The following is a 24,948-nucleotide window of genomic DNA, read 5'->3' as shown; positions in this document are numbered from 1 at the left end:
GTTTCATCAGTGCTGAGATGTGACAAAGTACGCGTAAGCATTTTTTTCCCCACTCACAACGACCTTTAAATGATGCGTTTGCAAGTTGAAGAGACTCATCGAACATTAACGATACACATACGTAATTGTCGAAACAAAATCTGTATAGCGTATTTTTTTTTTATTATTGTGACTAAGCGGTTAGCGTACATGGTTCGGACGTGGAAGGTCCTGGTTCAAGCCTCGGTGGGTTTGCTTTCCACGTCGGGGCATGTCAAGCCTTTTCTGTAATTTAATATTCTCACGCGTTATCATACATTCTTTTCAAAACTAAGCTAAATGGTTGACGTACACCTCATAATACATAAACGTACATAAATCGTCTATAATGACGAGTGATTTCATTGCGCACAGTAAAACCCGATTCGGCCATGGTTAAAAATGAAAACAACAAACAGGTACGGTAAAACAAATATGTAATGGGAAAAAAGGAATTGAGCAGCGTGAATTTGAGTTGATTTTTTGATTTTTAGTTTAGCGTCCCTTTCAGCAGTGAGGCTATATGAGACGTGGACCTACTGATTAACGTGGAATCCGAACCACATGAGCTCCCGCCGGGAATCGAACCCTGGTCTCCCACGCCAAAGGCGCGTATGCTAACCGCTTAGTCCGGGAAATCATAACATTCATGATAAATAATTAACTAAGCAATTCATGTAAAGGTCCTGAGTTTGATTCCGGGCGGTGACGTTCAGAATCTCATTATGAAAGCACATGTACTAGAAATCAAAGTTTTTTTTAAAATAATTATGTTACTCAAATGAGTGTTTTATTGCTGTCAAACTCGAGAGCATTACATCAGCATGTAACTGACCTACCATTCTATAGTGATAAAAAAAAGAATGCATGAAATGAATGAATGTTTCAACAGTACTGAGATGTGATAAAGCACGCGTAAGAATTTTTTTTCTACTCACAACGACCTTTAAATGATGCGTTTGCAAGTTGAAGAGATTCACCAACCATTAACGTTATACATACGTAATTGTCAAAACAAAATCTGTATAGCGTAAATCTTTTAACCACATATTCATGCACTCGTGGCTAAGTGGTTAGCGTACATGCTTCTAACGTGGAAGGTCCTGGTTCAATCCTCGGTGGGGTTTGCTTTCCCACATCGGAGCGTTGTCAAGCCTTTTCTGAAATTTAATATTCTCATGCGTTATCATACATTCTTTTCAAAACTAAGCTAAATGATTGACGTACACACCTCTGGCCTTGGTTCAATCCCGGGCGGTTGCTCGAATATCACGTTAAGCTGAAGGGGACGCTAATGGTTTCAAAGGGAATCGAACCATATTATTCTCAGGCATAGTTTCTGAAATTTTGTAATGCATTCTTTTCAAAACTAAGCATACACATTTTTCTGGCCATGGTTCAATTCCCGACGGGTGCTCGCTGAAGGGGCGCTAAACCATATCATTTTCTCGTGCTTACTTCTAATGTGTGGGGTTCCTGATTCGTACTCCCACTTTCCCATTCCACTAATTTCTTCATAGTCTAAATATTTCGTACTAAAAGTAAAACAGTGTATTCGTGATCCACCCCCACAAATATAAAATAAAAATGATTTTCGAATCTTGTGTGAAAAATAAAATCTCACTGAACTTACCTCAAATTCAATGAACAAAAAGTCGGTGCAGTAAAGCTTCTTAAATAAAGACACTTTTCAAGAACAGACCTTCTCACACGATAGTTGAGAGCGGTGTAAGATTTGAAAAATGAAATTTAGATTTTTATTTAGGTCGCTGCGAAAACGATGTCACCGTCAGCCAATCAGAAATGAGGAAATTTATAAAATGACATCACAACGAACCAATCAAAACGCTCGCTGCTTTTGTCATGAATCACGAACCAAAACGATGTGTAACAATCGATCGTGACGTCATTCACGTTTCTCAATAGTTACAACATCTAGTATCGCAATTCCGATGCCAATTCCCTTCTGCCAGGATCATGTCACTACTTGTCGTAACTGTGACGACATTTCATTTTCATCATATTCCATACGAGAATGTCAATGTTTGCTTTTTTCATGAATCATACTGACACGTTCGTAGTAAAACTAAAGTAATGCGATCCGCTGACGTTTGCATTTTCAATCATATGTGCTTCTATGTCTACACACAAAGAAGTCTATCAGCATTTTATTTTAATCCACGTTACACTGTCAGATTTATTTTCTTAAAGTATATGTGTATCCTTTTCAAGAACCATGGTTCGAAACCCACCAAGCATAATTAAAACCGAATTCATTCATAGCTAAGCGGTTAGGATACACATCTTTGGTTTGAAAGACCTGAGTTCGATTCCTGGAGAAACATTTCTTAGGATTTTTCTAAAACTTGGTTTCAATTTCTAGTTCGAAAATTTTAAAAGTTTAGTTCGATAAAAAGTTTGATTTGAGAAGTGTTACACTGTCAGATTTATTTTCTTAAAGTATATGTATATCCTTTTCAAGGACCATGGTTCGAAACCCACCAAGATCGATTAAAACCGAATTCATTCATAGCTAAGCGGTTAGCATACACATCTTTGGTTTGAAAGACCTGAGTTCGATTCCTGGAAAAACATTTCTTAGGATTTTTTCTTAAACTTGGTTTAAATTTCTAGTTCGAAAATTTTAAAAGTTTAGTTCGATAAAAAGTTTGATTTGAAAATTTTTAGATGTGGTTTACATCTTTAGTTCGAAACTTTTGTTTTTAAAAAATGTTTTAGTTCGACAAAATTTTGTTTCAATTTTTTTTAGTTCGAAATTTTTTTTGGGTTCGAAAATTTTTTTGTTTGAAACTTTTTTTGTTTCAAAATTTTTTAGTTCGAAATTTTTTTTGGGTTCGAAAATTTTTTGTTTGAAACTTTTTTGTTTCAAAATTTTTTGTTTGAAAATTTTTGTTTAAAATTTGTGTGCTGCGTGTGCCGAAGAAATGAACCCAGACCCTACAGCAACGTGTACACACAACGACCAGGAGCGATGCCTCACTGGAACATGGGTATCATATGAAATCCAGAAAGCAGTAGAATTAGGATATCAACCAGTGGAAATTTTTGAAATTTGGGATTATGACATTGAACAATATGATCCCATCACGAAAACAGGTGGCTTGTTCACGGAATATATCAATACGTTTTTAAAATCAAAAATGGAAGCGTCTGGCGTTAAAATACAACAAGTTGAAAAAAAATATGTTTTATTATTTCTTGAAACCCTGAACACTTGTTTTCAAATAAATGGTAATCTTGAAAATTTAAGGTGGAAAATACATCCAAGATTTGGTTTACATGATTTTGTTCGAAAAAATAATTAAAGAATTTTTTAGTGTCCAAAATTTGGTTTTTAATTTAGTTCGAAAAAAATTTGGATTTGAAAACTTTCAAATGTGGTTTACAACTTTAGTACGAAACTTGTTTTTAAAAATTGGTTCGAAATTTTTTGTTTAAATTTTTAGTTCGAAAAATTTTGATTTGAAAATTTAGTTCGAAAGTTTTTAGTTTAAAATATTTTTCGAAAAATTTTTAATTTTTTTAGTTCGAATTTTTTTTGGGGTTCGAAAATTTTTTGTTCGAAAATTTTTTGATTTGAAAATTTAGTTCGAAAGTTTTTAGTTTAAATTTTTTAGTTCGAATTTTTTTGAAATTTTTGTTTCAAAATTTTTAGTTCGAAATTTTTTTTGTTTGAAAATTTTTGTTTAAAATTTTTTTAGTTTTGAAATTTTTTTAGTTCGAAAAATTTTTTAGTTTAAAATTTCTTGTACTCTGCGGAACCGTTTCGAAAAGAATCGGAGCAGTTTAGGTAAGAAAAATCTGGCAACACTGTTTCCATTAATGAAGCGCTTACTGAGCAATAAATCGCTTAAACTCACAACAATGTGATATAAGAAATCTACAAGCGACACCCCTCTTTCACCATTGTTACTTCCAGAGACATAGGCAACTAATTCAAGGACAGGATCTCCATCAAGGTAAGAATCATCATATCTGTCAAAGAGAACGATAATATTTAATGTAAACTTCAGTACAATATCATGATACCAAAAAAGGGTTATTTAAGGAGGAGGTTGAACCCTCCATGGGAACTTTAAGGATAACCATAAAAGGGAACAAAATTCTAAAATACAGGTCTAGGGTGATCACCGACATATCGCTCTATATTTCACTCATGGGGTGTGTGGCGGGTCTAAGATCATGTGACCTCTGTCGGCCAATCAGAATCGAGGTACCAAAACACTCATCTTACTCGTAAAAAGGGAACGAATTTCAAAAGTCACAGGGCTTAAGATCACGTGACCTCTATCAACCAATCAGCATTGGGGTACCAAAAGGATTCATCTTACCCGTAAAAGGGAACGAATTTCAAATATCGTAGGGTCTAAAATCACGTGACAGCTATCAACCAATCAAAACACACATCTTACCCGTAAAAGGGAACAAATTTCAAAAATCCAGGGTGAGGTCGGGGTGACTCATGACGTCATACCATGTGACCTGTTCACCGTGTGGCGGGTCTAAGATCATGTAACCTCTGTCGGCCAATCAGAATCGAGGTACCAAAGCACTGATCAAAGAGGATACCCAAATTTCAAAACCCAGGGTCTAAGATCATGTGACCGCTATCAACCAATCAAATTCAAGGTACCAAACCACTCATCTTACCCATAAAAGGGAACGAATTTTAAAAATCCCAGGGCCTAAGATCACGTGACCTCTATCAGCCAATCATAAACACTCATCTTACCCGTAAAAGGGAACGAATTTCAAATATCGCAGGGTCTAAAATCACGTGACAGCTATCAACCAATCAGAATCACACATCTTACCCGTAAAAGGGAACAAATTTCAAAAATCCCGGTCATAAAAGAGAATGAGGGATTTCCCCGCGGGTCATCAGACCACGTGACCTGAAAATTTGAATTTCCCGCGTGGGCGGGGCCTAACGTCACGTGACCTCTCTCAGCCAATCAGAATCGAGAAAATTTTTGCTGACTCGGCTCAATATAACGGGGGGACTACTACTCATATCTGAAAGTACCATAACTCCTCGGGAGGCTCAAAGTTATTATTATTATTATTGCTATTGTTGTTGTTGTATATCACTACCAGAGTACTGTATTATTGATTTTGATTTAGATTTTTTGAACAACTACAGGCATTCTAGGATTAGCAATTTGTGACTCAATCGTGTATTTATTCTACTTTCGGGCATGTTGTTTGTTTAGGGTATGGGTATTAACTTTCGTTGAGTCAACAGTTTTTAATGCAAGACATTCAGTCACTTTGTAAACTAATGATAATTTTGCGGTTCTTGATAGGTTGCTTCACATGTTCCTACATATAGATTTGAAAATTACGAATGGCACTTGTTTAAATGCTCATACATCCTCTCTGTATTCTAAATTTATGCATTTTAATTAGATGAATGGCATGCAGGTACAACATAGATATAATATACAGAATAACAAATTACACTATATAGGCTAGGTTTAATGTATAGTAAGTACCAGTCTCAAAATGTTTACAACTCAAGAAAATGAGGATTCAAATCTTCTCGAATCTTGATTAGAGGTTCAATATGTGCGTCAAGAACCCAAATTCTTAAGGGCTCATGTTCATTGTTATCATCAAGTGTATATCGGTTCCCGCACCTCAATAATTCTTCTACTTTTTCTTGAATAGTTTGACATTGATCAATTGCTGGTAATCCTGTTCTTCTACTCGGACTATAACAGTGTATTGGTCTGCAAAGTGCTCTTGCCAGAATGGCCATATGGATATTTGCTCCCCAGCCTTCTCGAGCTATACCTCCTTCATTCATATTTTCGTTAGTAACTACCTCAGAGCTATGATATATATAGTTTAGGAGATCTCCTTCGTTGTCAATAAAGAATTGGACGCGTTGAAGTTTATCTTGAGGATCTGCTCGAGGAGTGAGTATCCAGTTTCGATTTTCCCACATATATTTGACGGTGTAGAGTCGTAAAAAATAGGCGTAAAACTCATGACCAAAGAGAGCAAAGCTAATTGCGTTGAACAAACAGTTACCCAAACCATTTATATGTGGAATTGTGAAATCACTAAGTAAGAAAGCCAACTGAGGGTGTCGCTGCATATGATGTGTATCTCTTGAGGGATGATTTGGTGGAATTTGCCAGCCGCAGATCTGTTCTTGATGTTGAACAGTTTGGAAAACTTCACTAACCCAATGAAGAGTTGGGAGAAAAGCATTGAGATCTTCAGCTGCGTGATGAAAGCGTATCCATGTGAGAGCATCACGAGATCGGGTGTTCAGCTCTTCCAGAAACTGACCCAATGGCTGGGAAGATGAATGTTGATCTGGCTTGGCTAGTGTTTCAGAGAATGTCACCTCCTTACGTTGTACTTGCGTTCCTAGTGACTCTAAATGAGCTTCAGAAAGATCCATCTCAAGTAAGGAAGGGTTGTGTCGACGAGGCTCCTCGACCAAATAGACATCAAGTTCTTCTTCTACATCTTTAGGGTGTTCATATCGCACTCCACCAATGCCAAGGTAAACGTTCCGAATGTCGATCAAGAACTGTTGAAACATTCGCCGCCAATCTTTTAATGTATAGCCTTTATGATTGTATTTGAAAGGCCTGAGAATATTCTGGAAGTACACAAATTGATCGCAATACGTGGATGCGAATTCGATGAGCTCTCCTTCTTTATTTCTGTATACGCGGACACATTTGATGTGAGGTCTCATTTTCCCCCACATATTTTCGCAGTGATTTGTTGTTACTTTTACAAGGTCGGACTTATATGAATCCCCTTCCCTCGTGATTTTTACATTAAGTTTTGTAAAGCACTGTGAATGATTTACTCTTTTGTGGTTAACATTGCAATTTTTGGATATATTATTATATCCAGACCAATGATCTGTTGTCACTGTTGATCCTTCTTCAATATTATCACGGATTATTTGCTCCAGGATTTCTGCATTTCTCGTTTCTGTAATTTCCACGAAGCAGTATCCAGTGTCTTTTTCAACAGCACCAACGGCCCACAGAGAATCTCCTCTCAGTTTCCGGCCTTGATGATTTTTACGAGTATACAGATGACATTCATCCATCTCGATTTCTCCGGTGAGTTTTCGCCGCTTACCGACAGCATAATGACATATTTCTCGGAACACTTTTGTCCACTCTGAAATAACACGTGGGGTAACGTTAGTTCTTTCAAAAGCATCCATTCGTCGTGATTCGTCTCCTTGTAGCCAAATGTAAATGAGATGAAGGATCTCCGTAAATTTCAAATGGGTGTTCTCAAAAACTGTGTTGTGAAGAGGGGAGTATCGCTGTCCACATGGTGGTTTGCACTTTCACTTGAGACGCTTACATTCTGAACAATTTCGTGATCTGCATCCTTGGTTCGAGCAGCGAAAGCCCCAACCCAATTTCAGATCTTTCTGATTTATGACCCGTAAGTGACTGTGGCACACAAAGCAGGTGAACTCCTCCCTGTACTCATCTTCTGGACGATGAACTAACTGGTATTTCTGCAGAAATTTAATTGCGAACTCTTCAGAATTGAATATGCTAAGAAAGTTGTCCTTTGTCAAGTTTACCAGTTCGGGCCATATGCCCTCGTCGTTCTTTTCTGTTGTAATCATTGGCTTTCGCCACTGCTTCATCTGTTCTTTTTTGTTTAACATAGTATGAGTTTGTTGAAAAACCAAACTGCTGCCTGAAATCAATCACCAAAAATTGGCATGCACTCTCAACAATAGGAACAGAGACAAGATTTAAACAACAGAAATTATATACTACCAGGATACTGTAAATATAACAGTTTGTTTTAAAGTAGTTCACATAAACTTCACAATTCATGCAATTTGTATTTAAATATTAATTTCCAGGAAATAACTAATTATTACAAAATAACCTGTAAGTTAGTTACAAATTACATCAAACATGAAGCTGAAACTTTATGTACCGGAAACATTATTTCTTTTCTGCCATCTATACGGCATCATATATAAAATGCTCCTATAGTTAATATTTTCCACTAGTTTCTTGAACTCCACATAACATAAGAGTAAAACAAATTATTTTCATATACAGTGAAATTTGTATTAATCAAAACTTAAATAAGGCGAATATTTATCTATATCGGAAACCTTTTAAAGTCCCAATGGTTAATTTTATTTCTTCCCAAATTTGTGCAAAACGGAAATCTGACCCAAACGTAAGAAAATGTTGAATCCAATACATTCAGTTTCATACAAGTTTTACTGTAATAATAATAATAATAATAAGAAGAAGAAGAAGAAGAAGAAGAAGGAGGAGGAGGAGGAGGAGGAAGAGAACTTTTACTCCAATATATCCAAAGCAGATGAACATGATTACTTCTGATTGATCGTCACTCGTTTTATTCACTTGTAAATATTTCGATCTTTTTAAGTATATTATGCTTAGGTAGTGCCATTTCCTATTTTCTACGTTTCTACTTATGTTGCTTCAGCGTGCCGCTCAGTCAATAAAATATAAAGGAGTACTTTAAATATAGTAGGCTAGTAGAAAAATATATAGTAGGCTACGTGCCAAAAACTAAAAAGTAGAATATTCGATAAACAAGAGTTATTTGTTATATACACTACTATTTATCAATAAATCAAACAAACTATTACGATTCGGAAAGTCCTAATTACTACATACGAAAGGAAAAGGGAAACAAATTTTCATGTATCGGAGTCCACAGAAAGGTTCATATCAAAATTATGCAGGAAACCGTCGCAACGGCATCCATATTTCAAAATCAAGTATCTTCAGTTTCAAAAGTGTGATCGTCAAATTTATTTCGAATCAATGTTTCTCACAGTTTAATTTACGATAATTGTCAATAACCGGTGTGAATCAGCTTGCTTCGCTTGTGACTTCAAATTCGAATATTTCCAGTTGCGAAATTCGAAACGTCAAAATTCCTTCAAATTCATGTATCTCGTGGTCTAATTTACTCGAATCATGAAAAAACAGTGTGAACCAGTTTACTTCCCTCGTGACTTCAAATTCGAATATCTCGAGTTCCGAAATTCGAATCGTCAAAATTCCTTCAAATTCACGTTTCTCGTGGTCTAATTTACTAGATTCATGAAAAAACAGTGTGAACCAGTTTGCTTCCCTGGTGACTTCAAAATCGAATATCTCGAGTTCCGAAATTCGAATCGTCAAAATTCTTTCAAATTCATGTTTCTCGTGGTCTAATTTACTAGATTCATGAAAAACCAGTGTGAACCAGTTTGCTTCCCTGGTGACTTTAAATTCGAATATCTCGAGTTCCGAAATTCGAATCGTCAAAATTCCTTCAGATTCATGTTTCTCGTGGTCCAATTTACTAGATTCATGAAAAACCAGTGTGAACCAGTTTGCTTCCCTGGTGACTTCAAATTCGAATATCTCGAGTTCCGAAATTCGAATCGTCATAATTCCTTCAAATTCATGTTTCTCATGGTCTAATTTACTAGATTCATGAGAAAACAGTGTGAACCAGTTTGCTTCCCTGGTGACTTCAAATTCGAATATCTCGAGTTCCGAAATTCGAATCGTCAAAATTCCTTCAGATTCATGTTTCTCGTGCTCTAATTTACTAGATTCATGAAAAACCAGTGTGAACCAGTTTGCTTCCCTGCAGCCGTAAACTGTTTAGTTTTGCTCAAAATAACAGATAACATTCTAAGTAGGCCAATAGATCATGCTGATTGGAACTTGCCGACAGACATAGTGTATGCAGGTCCTAACTTTCACCAACCAGATGCTATTGACATTTTGTTAGGAGCGGAAGTGTTTTTGGACATTTTGCGATCGCATAAACTAACTAGACCAGGGAATTATTCAGTAGTACAAGATACTGAATTTGGGTAAAGTTCCTACAAGAGATTCTAGTATACCACAAGTGTCATTTTCTGTGCAAGAAAGTAACCTTGATAGACAGTTACAGACATTTTGGGAGCTCGAAACTATACATTCAACAGTCATGACTCAAGAAGAAAGGCAATGTGAACGACATTTTGAGGAAAACACTACCAGAGATAGCAGTGGTCGATTCGTTGTACGTCAGCCAATTAAGCCAAACCATAAACCATTAGGAGAATCATATAATTTAGCTCTTCGTAGATTTTACCAGCTTGAAAGACGGTTGCAGCAGAGTCCAGAAATTAACGAGCAGTACTGTAACTTTATGAGGGAATATGAAGAATTAGATCATATGAAACCAGTGAAAGAAAAACATGAAGATAGTGCTATGAAATGTTATCTGCCACATCACGCAGTATTGAAACCATCCAGTACCACAACAAAGCTAAGAGTGGTTTTTGACGCTTCTGCAAAGACTTCAACCGGGATTTCATTAAACGACATACTTATGACAGGACCAACAATCCAGCAAGATTTACATTCAATTGTCACAAGATTTCGAACCTTTCCTATTGCTTTTACGGCGGATATTCAGTCAATGTATCGAATGATTAAAGTTCGTGAAGATGACATTGGACTTCAAAGAATTCTGTGGAGATATTCATCAGTGGAACTAGTCAAGATCTATGAGTTGCAGCAGGTCACATATGGTAAAGCATCATCACCATAGTTGGCGACGGTGTGTCTTCGAAAGTTAGCGGAAGAAGAAAGAAGTAAATATCCTCAAGGAGCAACACTATTGCAACGCAATTTTTATATGGGTGATGTAAGCTCAGGATGCCATAACGTTTAACAGGCGTTAAAGCTTCAGAAAGAACTCATTCAATTATTGCAAAGCGGTGAGTTTACTTTAAGAAAATGGTGTTCGAACGAGCCAGCATTGTTGGAAACAGTGCCAGAAGAACATAGGGAAATTTTACCGTTTGAATTTTTGAGTCCGAATCAGGTACTTCAACATTGGGTTTATCGTGGAATCCTGCATCGGATAAGCTTCTCATCACCAACAAATCAGTTAAAGAATGTCTCACGACCAGCATACAAACCAAACGTCAAGTGACTTCGACCATAGCAAAAATATTTGATCCTTTAGGACTTATAAGCCCTGTAGTTACTCCGTTCAAGATTTTCTTACAACAAATGTGGATCCATAAGATCAATTGGGATGATCAAATACCATCAGAGCTCTAGCAGCAATGGTTAGACATGTGTCATAATCTTCCAAGTGTTAACGAAATACAAATTGATAGTTGAGTAGTATTGAAGAATTATGTTCATGTCGAGATTCATGGGGTTGCTGACAGTAGTCAACTTGCTTACGGCTGTTGCATATATGTTAAAACTGTGGACATTTCTGGCAAAACTACTGTTAAACTTTTGGGTTCTAAATCGAGAATAGCTCCTATTAAAAAGGTAACTTTACCAAGACTCGAACTTTGTGCGGCAGTACTTTTGAGCAGGTTATATCACAAAATAATTCCGATATTAAACATTTCAGTGTATAGTACTTACTTCTGGACCGATTTAAAAATAGTGCTTGCATGGATATCATCTCCAGCTGCCAGATGGAAGGAGTTCGTGGCAAACAGGGTTGCAGAGATACAGGAGATCACACCAGTCAACCAATGGCATCATATGTCGTCAATGGACAATCCAGCCGACATTATTACACGGGGAATGGATCCGAAACAGTTGAAGGAAGCAGATATTTGGTGGCATGGACCCGCATGGCTTGAATCATCTGCATGGCCCGAACAATCAGAAGTGGTAGACGAAGATGTTCCAGAAGAAAGGAAAGTAACGAGCATATCTTTAGCCAGTTATGAAGGTGACATAAGCTGTCTGGAGAAATTTCATCACTGTGGAAACTATTGCGAGGTATTTGTTTGTGTCGTCGTTTTATTTACAATTGTAAAAATCACGAGAAGAAAGTAGGAACTATTTCCACTACTGAAATTGGTGATTCTTTACAACAATACATTAAGTTAATTCAACAGGTCAGTTATTCGCAAGAATTCAAAGATTTAGCTTCGTCAGGCCAAGTTTCATCCCAAAGTGAATTTAAATCTTTGTATCCATTTATAGATAATGAACAGTTACTACTAGTGGGAGGATGGCTAAAAAACTCCGACTTATCGTATGATAGCCGACATCAGATCATCTTACCACCTAAAGAGCATCTCACAAATTGATAATTGAAGCGGAACATAGAAGATTGTTACATGCTGGACCGCAGTTATTGATTTCATCATTGAGGCAAAAATATTGGATCCCACGAGGTAAACAAGTCGTTCGATCTATCATTCATCAGTGTCTAGTTTGTTTTAAATTGAAAGCGTCAGCTTCAGAACAACTCCTGGTTCAATTACCAACAGCACGAGTACAGCCAACTCGAGCTTTTATTCATGTAGGGGTGGATTTCGCCGGTCCCCTAATGATTAAGCAAGGAACTAGATCTCGTAAAGTGACAAAGGCGTATGTTGCAATATTCGTGTGCTTAGCAACCAAAGCGACTCATATGGAGTTAGTGAGTGATTTGAGTAGCCAAGCATTTTTAGCAGCTCTTCGAAGATTTGTATCAAGAAGAAGCAAATTTTCGAACATCTATAGTGACACCGAAACCAATTTCGTTGTTGCTCAGCGAGAACTTAAGGAGCTTCAACAACTACTCAGTTCACAACAATTTCAAAACTCAATTCAAGATGTTGCAGTGCAAGAAGGATTTAATGGCATTTCATTACATCCAGAGCAAGTCATTTTGCAGGCAGTTGGGAAAGTGCAGTGAAGTCATTTAAGTTTCATTTAAGAAGAATAGTAGGTAGCACGATTTTGACATTTGAAGAGCTCAACACAGTCATAACACAAATAGAAGCCTGTTTGAATTCAAATCCAATCACCGTTGTATCCAATGATCCAGATGATCCTTCATTTTTGTCGCCAGGACATTTCCTTATTGGTGAACCTTTGATGAGCATACCTGAACCAGATATAGTAGACATTCCGACCAACCGATTATCAAGATGGAATCACCTTCAGAAGAGAAAGCAGCATTTTTAGAAAAGATGGTCTCTGTATTATCTACATGAACTCCAGCAGAGAAGAAAATGAACACAAAACAACCTAATATTTCTCTTGGAGATGTGGTTATAATCAAAGAAGACAATACTCCTCCATTGACATGGAAATTAGGTGTCATTCAACAAGTGTTTCCGGGAAAAGATGGATTAGTGAGAGTAGTGAGTGTAAAGTGTAAGACAGGGACTGTTAAGAGACCAATTACTAAAATTGTATCTTTACCTAAAAGTGATAATGTGGATTGTGTGTAAGTTGATTGACTTGGTTCAATCAAGAGAAGGGACAATGTAGAAACTTTTATAGTGAGTTTGTATCATTGCCATTATATTTGCATAACGTTTCTCTTTTGTTTTAAAAAAAACAGTTTGTGTGTGTGAGTGTCAGCAAGTGGAGCACCATGAGATCCATACAAGACGGTCCTCCGGAATTCGTAAAAAAAGACAATATAACAGTAAGTTGTAAGTGTTTCAGTTGTTGTGTAGTTAGTGTAAATAAACATTTATTCATTTATCACAATTAAGTTGTTTTGTGAACATTTATTCATCAACAGACAGAAACAAATGCTAAGACTGCATTCCGTTTTATTCGCGAGGACAGATTCACTTGTCTCTTCCTTATTTAAATCGTGAGGCTACTTTTTTCGCCCTCAGTGTACAATGGAAATCTTATGTCTACATAGACATTTTAAAATAATTAGTGTCTTGTGTTAAACATAACTATGGTCACTCACGAAATATACTTTACGACTTACTGCAGTTAATAAATGTTGTGTTGATACCATCACAATCTCTGACTGAATGTATCACATGTCATTCCAACAGTGATTTTCTATATTTAAAATAAATCACAATTCACGAAAGAATGGCTTATGGAACCCAGAGGTTTACAAAACCTCTTCACTGACTGCGGTTCTTAGCCAACTGTATTCAGTTTCTACTTTGTATTCCTATTTCTGCGACATCCCTTTTAATATCGTCCATCCATCTGCGCATAGGTCTTTCTAATGGTTTTTTTTTTCAATTGGTCTTTCAGTTAAGACTTTTCTAATTTATTATATTTTGCGTACATGGCCCTAATATTATTTATTGAACCGCATTTATGTTATATAGTTTTCCATTGCCCATTCCTCCTTGTATATATTCCATATTTTCTGAAACCAAGCAACCATACTTCACATCCGCATGTATGATTATCAATTTATATATGTCAAGCTTGAAATTCATCAACAGAATTTTCGACAAGAAGAGATTTCAATCACTTTTAATCCCCATTTAATTTATTTCTCAGTATAATCCTAGATATTTGAAAGTATCCATTTTTATCAAACTTCAACTAAATATCCTAACAAACTTCCATGTATGCTGTTAGAACAAAGTTTGACCAATTAAATTCAAACAAGATCATTAGTTATTATAGCATCGTGTCAGTATTTGTTATTCTATACGGATGTTTTAAAGATTTATTTCCTTTTTGATAGAAGTTACAAGTTAAAAATTAATGGTGATGATGATGATGGCCACTTACTGTTATTGTTTGCTTAATATTTATGTTTGTAAAACTTGTTCTCGAAGATTTTTCGTTTCTTCATTGTATTTATTATTTTTAATAATTATTTCAATTTTGCTTAAAGTAAGCAACTGTGTGTTGATCATTCCAGAAGAAGACTATTTTCAGTATGCCATACATTATATACATTTGCCCTATGTAACATATTCGCTAACATTTATGCTAACGGTTCGATTCCTAGTTGAGCTTCACCGTAATTCAAGTTTTCCCTCAACTAGTGTACTCCTAAACGCAAATGATCCCTCACAACACGAAATCGTAAAAAAATATTTGCATATGCTGTCAAATTCATTATCAGCATGTCCTAATTTTCTCTTACAATTACAAGACTCACCTGGCAAGATATTTATTACAATACTTCGTTTTCTAATTAACTAATAAATAAATACTAACAACACTTCAATGAATTTTTTAAGCCTCTACTGTAAATATTGTACCAAGATAAAGAAGCGCAGACAACTGACAATTTAACATTAAATGTTATTTCATAATTTGCATCTCTTTTGCCCTAGATGGCTCAGTGGTACAGCGCTCACTTTTGGTGTATGGGGTCCTAATCCAGACACGTAAGTTATATGATAGACAAACATCGTGTGCGTGAATTCTTCCCATTCATCTTAAAAATGGTTCTCATATAAGTTAGGCTATATCAAATAACTGTAGGATGTTAAACTGTGTCTCTGTTTCTTTAACTCAAGAGTGTAAAAACAAACTTTTAAATGTTTGTCTCTTTTAGCCTCAATGATGAAAACAACAAATTAGAATTTTAGTTCACAGGTAAAGAGCAACACGCATTAAAACAAGTGACTTGTATTCACAATTAGTTAAACAGCCCAACAATACATCTTGCTTCTTCCAGCACCAGCAACTAACCAAATCATCTTTTTTTTTCTAGATATACCGTACCAATTCAAAATAGAAGATTCACATTCAAATAAAACATCAAATTTTATCTACAGCTAATTTAATTTTTCCTTTTTATTATTCTAATATACAAACATATTTACAATTTTTTCTTACTTTTTTCAATTCGGCTTTTTATAGCAGTCCGAAAATCACCTCTCCCTCCACCATTTCTTTTTCTTCTTTTTCTTTTTCCTTTTTCACTTCTATCATTTCACTTTTTTACGCATACACTTACGTTTTAAGTCCCATTTTAACCCACAAATCATTTTTTCTACACTTTCTTTTTTCCTCTTGATAAAGTTCTAATAGCATCACATCTGTGCCATCTTCTATTTATCAATTTATTGTTTGGACAAATACTAGAACTAGAGTACACTTCTTATTTCCTCTTCTTATTTTATTTTCACAATATTCCACATTGGTTATTGCAACACTACGTGGAGTTGGCATAATCTTTTCTGGAAATAAAGAAATACGAATTTTTATTATCACAAAATATAAATTAAACTTCAAAAATTACACCTATCTTATAATTTAATATACGTTTGATTTCTCTTCCTCTTTTTCTTACTGTATAGCAACATCGCATTTTCCAATATTAAAGATTTTTTACTTTCTATGAAATTAATAACCATATTGATCAAACCCACCTACCTACCTATCAAAATATCTGAGTTTATGTTCGTTTAATCATTTTATCCTAAGTGTTCTTAACGTTCTTTCATTTTCTGTATACTTTCTTCCTATAACAACAATCTTCATATTTTTAAGAAGATACATAAATCCTAAATAAAAGAATGACTATCCATTAGTTTTCTTTTCTCTTAAGAAAATATCATACCATACTCGTAAACACCGCAACTCCATGCAATCCAACTATACATTCGAAAACTCCAGTTTAGTTCTTCGAATACTACACTAATTTATGACTTGTATAGCTTCGGTGCTGAACAAAATGCTACAACTTTATTTACTTAGCACAATAAATCAAAGTTAATTTCTCCTTCCTTCTTTCTTATTTTAACCAATGGTATTCCTCAAATAACTATTAGTTTTCTCTTCTTTTAAGCAAAAGATCGTTTCACTAAATATTGCAACTGTATGCAATCAACTTATACCTTGTCACATCCGGGTTCGATACCCGGTAAATAAATCGATTTCAGGATAGTTTTCCTTTCAAGCTAACATAGAGAATCTAATTTCATCAATACTATGTTTTCCTTACCGCAATTTTCCTAAACAATTTATACCACATTTGAAGACTAAAGTACATATAAATGCACAGTTCGCCTTATGAAAGGTTATAGTCTCTAATTTAATTTCTCTATACGCACATTTTCTAAAATCAAACCTCAAAACATTTATCGACACATTCACTTTCTACCATACATGTGTTCTGTACACTGATCAATTTACTTCGTAACTCTCAGGGTAGAAATTTTCTGAACGCGTCCTTAATCCAATATTAGTAATCTTTTTATTCATAAGTTTCTTTCCTATACAAAATTATATCGTTACTAGAAGTAGCAACAATAATAATAATTCTACTTTAAGTTACTTATCAAAAGTATGAAATAGCCTAAATCAGTATTACAAAAAGCTATTAAATAAGTCTAGGATATAACCTTTTCATTTCCTCTATATCGATTTCATTAATAATAAACAAAATTCAAAGAATACAACAAAAATCAAACTAAACGTATGAATAGCGAACACTTTTATTTACGAAACTCGTAAAGTAACATAGGATATTCAAAAAATAATTTGTTAAGATCAGAGTATACTACTTTACAGGTCACATAGTACTAAGGTAAACTAATGAAGAACAACCCACCTAGTCATCTTATTCGGTAGTCCCAATTAAATTTCCATGTTAATAAAGGGAAAACCAAAAAGAGAAACACCAAAGTTCTTCTCAAACGAGAGAAATATGTTCTTCTTCATAGACACATTTGCAATAAGGTCTTACACTTGCAATATACATCATTTGAGTTATCTTACTTAGATTCTGTCTAAATTTGTATGACATAGAAGACGAATTCATCTTTATATAATATTTTCAATAATAATAATAATAATAATAATAATAATAATAATAATAATAATAATAATAATAATAATAATAATAATAATAATAATAATAATAACTAATCATAAAGGATTCTTTTCTTTACTCTTTCACTTATAGATTTCTCTACTGCAAGTTGTCTGTTTGAATTTTAATCTAAGTAAATTTTTATCTTCATTCTGAATTCAGCAAATTATTCTTATTTATTGTATTCCGTACAACATACCGAACAAAACACGCAATAACTTGGATCAAGTCAGTATTATTCTCATGTTAAAAGATCTTCCATTTCAACGGTATGTTAATAAAAACTAGTAAATCAAGTGGTCCCGCCTGGTGTATTCGCTAACGCTCTCACTTTCGGTGCGAGCGGTCTTTGCTTCGGCTCCCGGTGGAGGCACTCAATCGAAAAAAGTGTAAAATCTTTTCAGGCCAACCAACCTGCGTGAAGTTTCCCTCATTCACACGAAGTAAATGTCAAAATGGTAAATATCTTATAGCTCCCAAGCCGCCTCCTTTCTTCCCCAATCCTTTCTTCCTTTCTTTCCTTTCATTGGATATTGTGCTCGCCTTATACGCTACAATTCAAATAATTTTAGTTACCAACAGTCTAAAACTCTAATTCCTCCCTATAATAATTTAATACTAACTCTTAACCCTCTATGAAACATTAAATTTCATACATCCCTTCCATTAATAGAATTTTACGTAAAAGCTGAATCACTAAGACATCATTTCTCTCCAAGTCCCTGGTTTAATTTCAGCTCACGTTACATGTGATTATAGAAAACAAGTTAAAAGCTAAGCATTAACTTTTCTCTTTAGCTAACAACTGTATTCGCTTTCGGGCCACGGTGGCTCAGTGGTAAAACGCTCACCTCCGTTCCCTGGTTTAATCCCAGCTTCTGCCATGTTAAGTTTCTGGTAAGCAAACACCGTGCTCGTGCGATTTCTTGGGATTCTCCCGTTTTTTCCCACTTTCTTCATATACTTTTTCAAGAGATTTCATAAGAGGAAAACTATCAGCGTCTCCTTTAGCGTACCCGGGATAACCATAAAACGTAAAACTTAAAAATTTCATTTGAGTTTTAACAAACACCGTCTTTTTTCCTTCTGTGCATAACCATATAATAGTACTTGTACTATAACATACTATTTTATTTTTGCATTATTCAAATCATCTTATTTTAAAAATAAATAAAGCGAAGGTACCCCAACTAACATTAAAAAACCATCACTTCTACAAACAAACAAAATATAGCCATTGTCAATTCCTACCTTTCACAATGAAGCTCAGTATTTAAAAGCAAAACCAGTTGTCACTCAAAATTGTTCCCATCCCTTTGCTACCAGTCCTACCTTTCTAGGCACAAATCATAAAACCAACAGTTCTACAAACAAAATACTACCATCTTTTCATTCCTTCCCACAATGCAGGTCATTATTCAAAAGCAAAACCAGTTGTCTCTCCTTCGCCTTTCTAGACACAGATAATTCGTTCTTCATTCCTTTCCTTTCAACCCACAATTAACTTCTAATAGATTTTTCTTTTGCCGCCAATACAAAACTTTAGGCGTAAGTTAACGACATCTATGCAAAAATGTTCTCATACAAACTTACGTTAGTTGATTTCCATTTGTGCTGTTCTGCAGTTCAAATATTCTTCATAAAAAGAAAAAATAAAATAAATACTACTCCAGCAAAACAAATTATTTTTAATACTACTACTACCAAATAACAGTACAACAAAACAATTTTAATTTTTCTCCTGCCCTCTAACATTGCACAATAGCTCAGTGGTAAATCGTTCACATCTGGTGCATAAGGTCATTGGTTCAATCCAAGCTCGCGCCAATTATGTTTAACGTTTTCTCTAAATTGTAGTACACAAATGCCATGTGCGTTTTCCTCTTCTCCTCCTTTACCCTATAATAATAATATTCATGTATCGCTTACAAAACTTAATGACTCATAGTTTAAGCGTTCACCTCTGCTGCATAGGATTCTTGGTTCGATCCCACCAAGTAAACTTTTTGCTGGTTTCGTCCCATACTTCATTCCACAATTTTATTCATTTTCCTTACACAAACAAGTATTTTACATAACACTAAAATTTTTCATTTTATACTCGCTTGTCTTTGCTCTCAGTGTTCATTTCCCGCTCGGCCAAAAAAGCTAAAATTTTTCTTCAGCAGACGGCACAAATAGTACATAATATATAAATCGCAATCCCATATGGTACGTCCGCAGAACATCGTAATTCATATAAAAATATATGCAGTTCAAATCTCAAACCAATAAGCTAATATTTCTTCTCCTACAATTATTTTCATAAAACACATGAATATGTATAAAACATTACCATTTTAAAAAGCATACTTGTAAACTATTAAATTCCTATAATCACCTTAATATTACTTTTCAATATAAATTTATCATTTCATATATACTTATTTTCATTATTATTAATTAAAACTGAGCTTTTTAATATAAACTTCGTGTCCTTGTATATAACTCGGATCACAAATGCAAAAAGTCTTCAGGTAAAACTTCTTCTTAAATAAAATTTGCTTTCCACTAGAAGGTTTATATAATCAAATTCAAGTTTCCTGTTTCTTATTATCTTAATCACAAATTTATGTCAATTATGCCAATATTCCTTTCTCAGGAAGAAGCAACAGGATATTTATCCATATCTTTTAACCCCGAAACCCTTCCATATATCAATAACCAGCTCTCATATTGACAATCAATTTATTTTAAGCAAAACTGTTCAAGGTTTTGTATGTGTTTTCTCCTCAATTTTAATCATGAGTCTATTTTTTCCTTCTTACACTGAATTAACTCTAATAGTACACAATAAGGTAAACATAAGGTGCTTATTTTACTTTTCGCCTTTCCAATACGGGTTTCATTAACATCAATTCACAAATACAATGCCATACTTACTACCGCTCTTGCCTTTCCAACATCAAGTACCGAGTTCAATTATCAAAGCGCCAAAACATACCCAGATAATTATGGTAAGTAAATAAGTTTTTTTCCTTATTCACACTAGGCAAATGTATTAGTGATACTTATTATATTACACATCCTTCCTTCAATTTCCTCGGAGGTTGAGGTACCTCAATGTTAAAGCGCTTACCTCTAATGCGTAAGGTCCATGGTTCAATTTCCGAACAAATGGGTTTTCTCACGTATTCCTGTTTTCTCAGTTCATTCTAATATAAACTACGCTAGCTAAATGTTAAAGCATTCACATTCGGTGCTTGCATTCCATACTTCAATCCCAGATTGCGCCAAGTACAGTGCACAGTCACCATATTCATTTTCATTTTCAAAATTTTCCATTTCATCCATTCAATCTTCTAATATAAACTACGCCAGCTAAATGGTAAAGCATTCACCTTCGGTGCATGAGGTCCCTACTTCAATTCCAGCTCGCGTCAATAATTTGAACATTTTCTATAAATTGTGGTGGTGCACAACGCCATATGCCTTTTAGTTTTCAAAATAGGAGCTCCCTCGTGCCTAAGCGGTTAGCGTGCGCGCCTTTAGTGTACGCGGTCCCGGGTTCAATTCCCGATGGAAGCTCATGTGATTCGGATTTCACGTTAATCATTAGGTCCACGTCTCATATACCCTCGCTGTTGAAAGGGACGCTAAACTAAAATCAACTCAACTCGTTTTCAAATTTTTCCATTTCCACCATTTATTTTAATATAAACTATGCTAGCTCACTGGCAAAACATTCACCACTAGTGCATGAGGTCCCTACTTCAATTCCATCTCGCGCCAATTATTTTTAACATTTTTATAAATTGTGGTGCACAAACGCCATGTGCGTTTTTGTTTTCAAGTTTTTCCATTTCCACCATTTATTTTAATATAAGCTATGCTAGCTCAATGGTAAAGCATTCACCTTCGGTGCTTGCATTCCATGCTTCAATCCTAGATCGCGCCAAGTACAATATTTAATGCACAATCGCCATTTGAGTTTTCATTTTCAAAATTTTCCATTTCTTCCATTCAATCATTCTAATATAAACACCAGTATCCTAATTCTCAAACGTACAAATCAAACACTTCATTTCATTTTTTCAAATTCTTAAGCAGATCCCTAATTTATCGTGCACGCACTGTTACATTTTTTAAACAATATGCCTTAACAATTTAACAAAGTGCTTTCTTCCTTAACGTATCCACTTTTCTCTATTAAATACCTATGCTCTTATCATCCTGTTACAATACATTCAATAACCATACTGTATTTTATGAAAAGAAAAAATATTTTTTCGCACTCCACTATGTTTGTTCCCACATATGTATATTATAATCTTGCCAATTTTAATTTGTTCATCTTTCATGTAAGCGGGTCCGGGTTTACTTCTTGGTGCCACCATTCGATTGTAAATTTAAAAAATATCATTCAAGTATACTTCTCGTATTGCTTACATAATATCTATCATCATCTATATATATGTAACAAACAAAAAATACAATCAAAACAAATCTCTATTTTAATTTCATAAAATGTCCTCCGTTGATACTCCAATCGTAACCAAAACATGAGTTTTTCATCCCTCGTTTTTCATATCACTTATCGTTTTTCTGCTCATAATATAATCGTTACCAAACTTCCGTTTCTCCACGCAAAAAGGAGTTATCAACAGGAGAAAAAAGAGAGCATTCTTTTTCTGATATTTTCAGACTTTCAAATCAATCTTTCCGTTAACTCCGGATAAAATTATCTTACTCGATTAATTATCATAACTGCCCTCCAACAATTTCCTGCCAAAAATGTTAATCATATCAACATTTCCTGTGTCCTTTTTATTTCTTCTATTACCGGAAATGACAGAGATATTTCAGAGGGAATAACAGTGATAATTTTCCCTGTATAACATATTCATTATTATCAAATCCCAGTGATATCTCCCCGAAAAAACACTGATAATTTTTTTGATGTTCGTCATTAACTACTCATAGGGTCCCTGGTTTGATCCCAGCTCACATCAAGTGAACTTTGTCGTGGACAAATATCAACCTTTCCTCGGAGTTTTCCTGTTTCCTCCTGCTTTCTTCATTACACCATTTTCTTTTATTTCTCATTGTAACCGTCTTCTTTAGCCCAGCCGGCAAAATCTTGGGACGTAAAACTCAAATATTACCCTATCTCTGCTTCCCTGTCTCTCTCTCTTTAGGAGTACAAGTTTTTGGAGTATGTTAAGCGAAAGAATATCAGAACAATTTATATTAATTGGTTTGCCAGATCAGAGTATTTTTCGATAATAAATGACAATTAGTTTTCTATTTAAGAGTTCTATGTCTAATGATTTAATACTTTCCATGATTTGAGAGTGGCCCGTATGATAGAATGACATTATCTTCTTTATTCAAAATAGACTTCCCCAAATTCTTTTTTGAAATCAGATCAATTATTGAACTAGTAAACACACTTAAAATGAAAATTGGTTTTCCTCCTCATTACCATGCATGATTGAGAAGGTACTTCAGGCGTTTCCATTTACCAACCCCTCCCCCTCTCTCTCTTTGCGAGTACAAGACTTAATGGCTATCATTAATCCTGCATTTTTCCATGTTGAAAAACAGATTAAATATTAACTGTACATTTTTGGAGTTTAAGTGAGAGATTAATTTTAACGTCATCATATCAGAACAATTTATCTTAATTGCGGCTTGCTAGATCAGACTATGTAGAAACATTTCCACTTAAAATGGCATTTTAGATGTGCAATTGGATATGGCCTATATTAGGCAATCATAATTGGAAAGACATTGAAATTATTTGAATGATATCTCATTCCATCCTCCTTGTATTTAAATACAATAAATTTAAAAACCTGATTAGCATTCCCAATTCTCTAGTTTCCAGTGCTTATTCTGTGTGTACATTAAAGTTGACTGCTATTTTGTGTGTTTATTAAATTTATGATTTCTCTTATTGCTGCAGTTGGCAGCAAATGTAAGTACACTGAAAGTTGTAGTATAATATTACATATATATCTCCTGTTCAACACAGCGGCTAATTGCAAGAACGATTTTAAGAACTAGCTTTGTATGCCGTGAACGGTTAGTTATGATTGAGTCCCAATGTATTGTAGTCAAACATTGTTATATGTATGGCTGTTATTTTTGTACTCCTTCAGAATTTTAAGAACGAGCTTATGACGTGAAAGATTAGTTCAACGTTACACACACACATACACGCACTTAAAACCTGTTAAGATAGGGAATGGAATTTGTATCCAATATTGCCAACCAGAATTTATAGAAAATCAAAAACTTTATGTTTTGGCGAGAGAACGCTAAAGTGATTTGGTCGAGGATCAAACCAGTGGCTCCCACGTACCAATGAAGCAACGTGCTTCCGGACTTTTGAAAGAATTGCTGGAGTTGTAATGTAGGAAGAACAACACAGGTGGTGTTTGTCAATACAGAATCCAATTTTCTTTGTTTTGTTATGAGGACCCTAAAATGATTTGTTCGGGGATTGAACGAGGGACTGCGTACGAGACGTAAGTTCCCTACCGCTAAACCCACAGGACTTTTGAAATAATTGATTGAATGAGAACCCGGCATTTTGCACCACAAACTGGGGATTGAACCAGGGCACTCACGTACTAGACGCGAATATCCTTACACTGAACCACTATGCTCATTGGGCTTTTGAATGAGGGCCCGACATTGTGCACCACAAACTGGGCATTGAACCATGATTCTCATGTACTTGAAGTCTACACCCTACCACTGAGACATGTAAACGGTGCACTGAAATATGGGTCCTACACACTTAAGACCTGTTAAGTTAGGGAACGCAGTTTGTTTATACATAATCTAAAACTTTTATACTATTTGTCTCGAAAAGTTTATGCTGAGTCTCGTGCAGTATCTAAGAATATAATTCTAAGTAAAACTTAGAATATGTATATTAATAAAACTTAGAATATATACATTCTTATTGATAGAGTTTTAATTCAAGTTAAGAATTAAAGATCCACACATACACACATTGATATGAATAATTGATAAAGTTTTAATTTAACTTTTAGAGATCCACAGTACTTTTAGGGGCGTTGTATACAATATATTGTATCGAGATAACTACAGAATATATTGTATGATGCTAAAGTAATGTTTATTAGCTTATTGTTAGGATATTAAGATTGTAAGATACAACTCTGTGTACATGCTGAATTAACTTGTTGAATTATAATTTTAAATAGAAAAAGAATTATTTGACGAGTGCACAATTGTAAGAACTAGCTTCTATACATAAGAAGCGATACAACAAATGAGTTTTTCAAATACAATTACCTGTTATAGCAGTGAGACAGAGTCTCGATAGCCGGA

Source organism: Thermobia domestica, chromosome 12 (assembly GCF_964235325.1).
Source record: "Thermobia domestica chromosome 12, izTheDome1.hap1.1, whole genome shotgun sequence".
In the NCBI taxonomy this organism is placed as follows: Eukaryota; Metazoa; Arthropoda; class Insecta; order Zygentoma; family Lepismatidae; genus Thermobia; species Thermobia domestica.
This window is presented reverse-complemented; position numbering follows the sequence as displayed.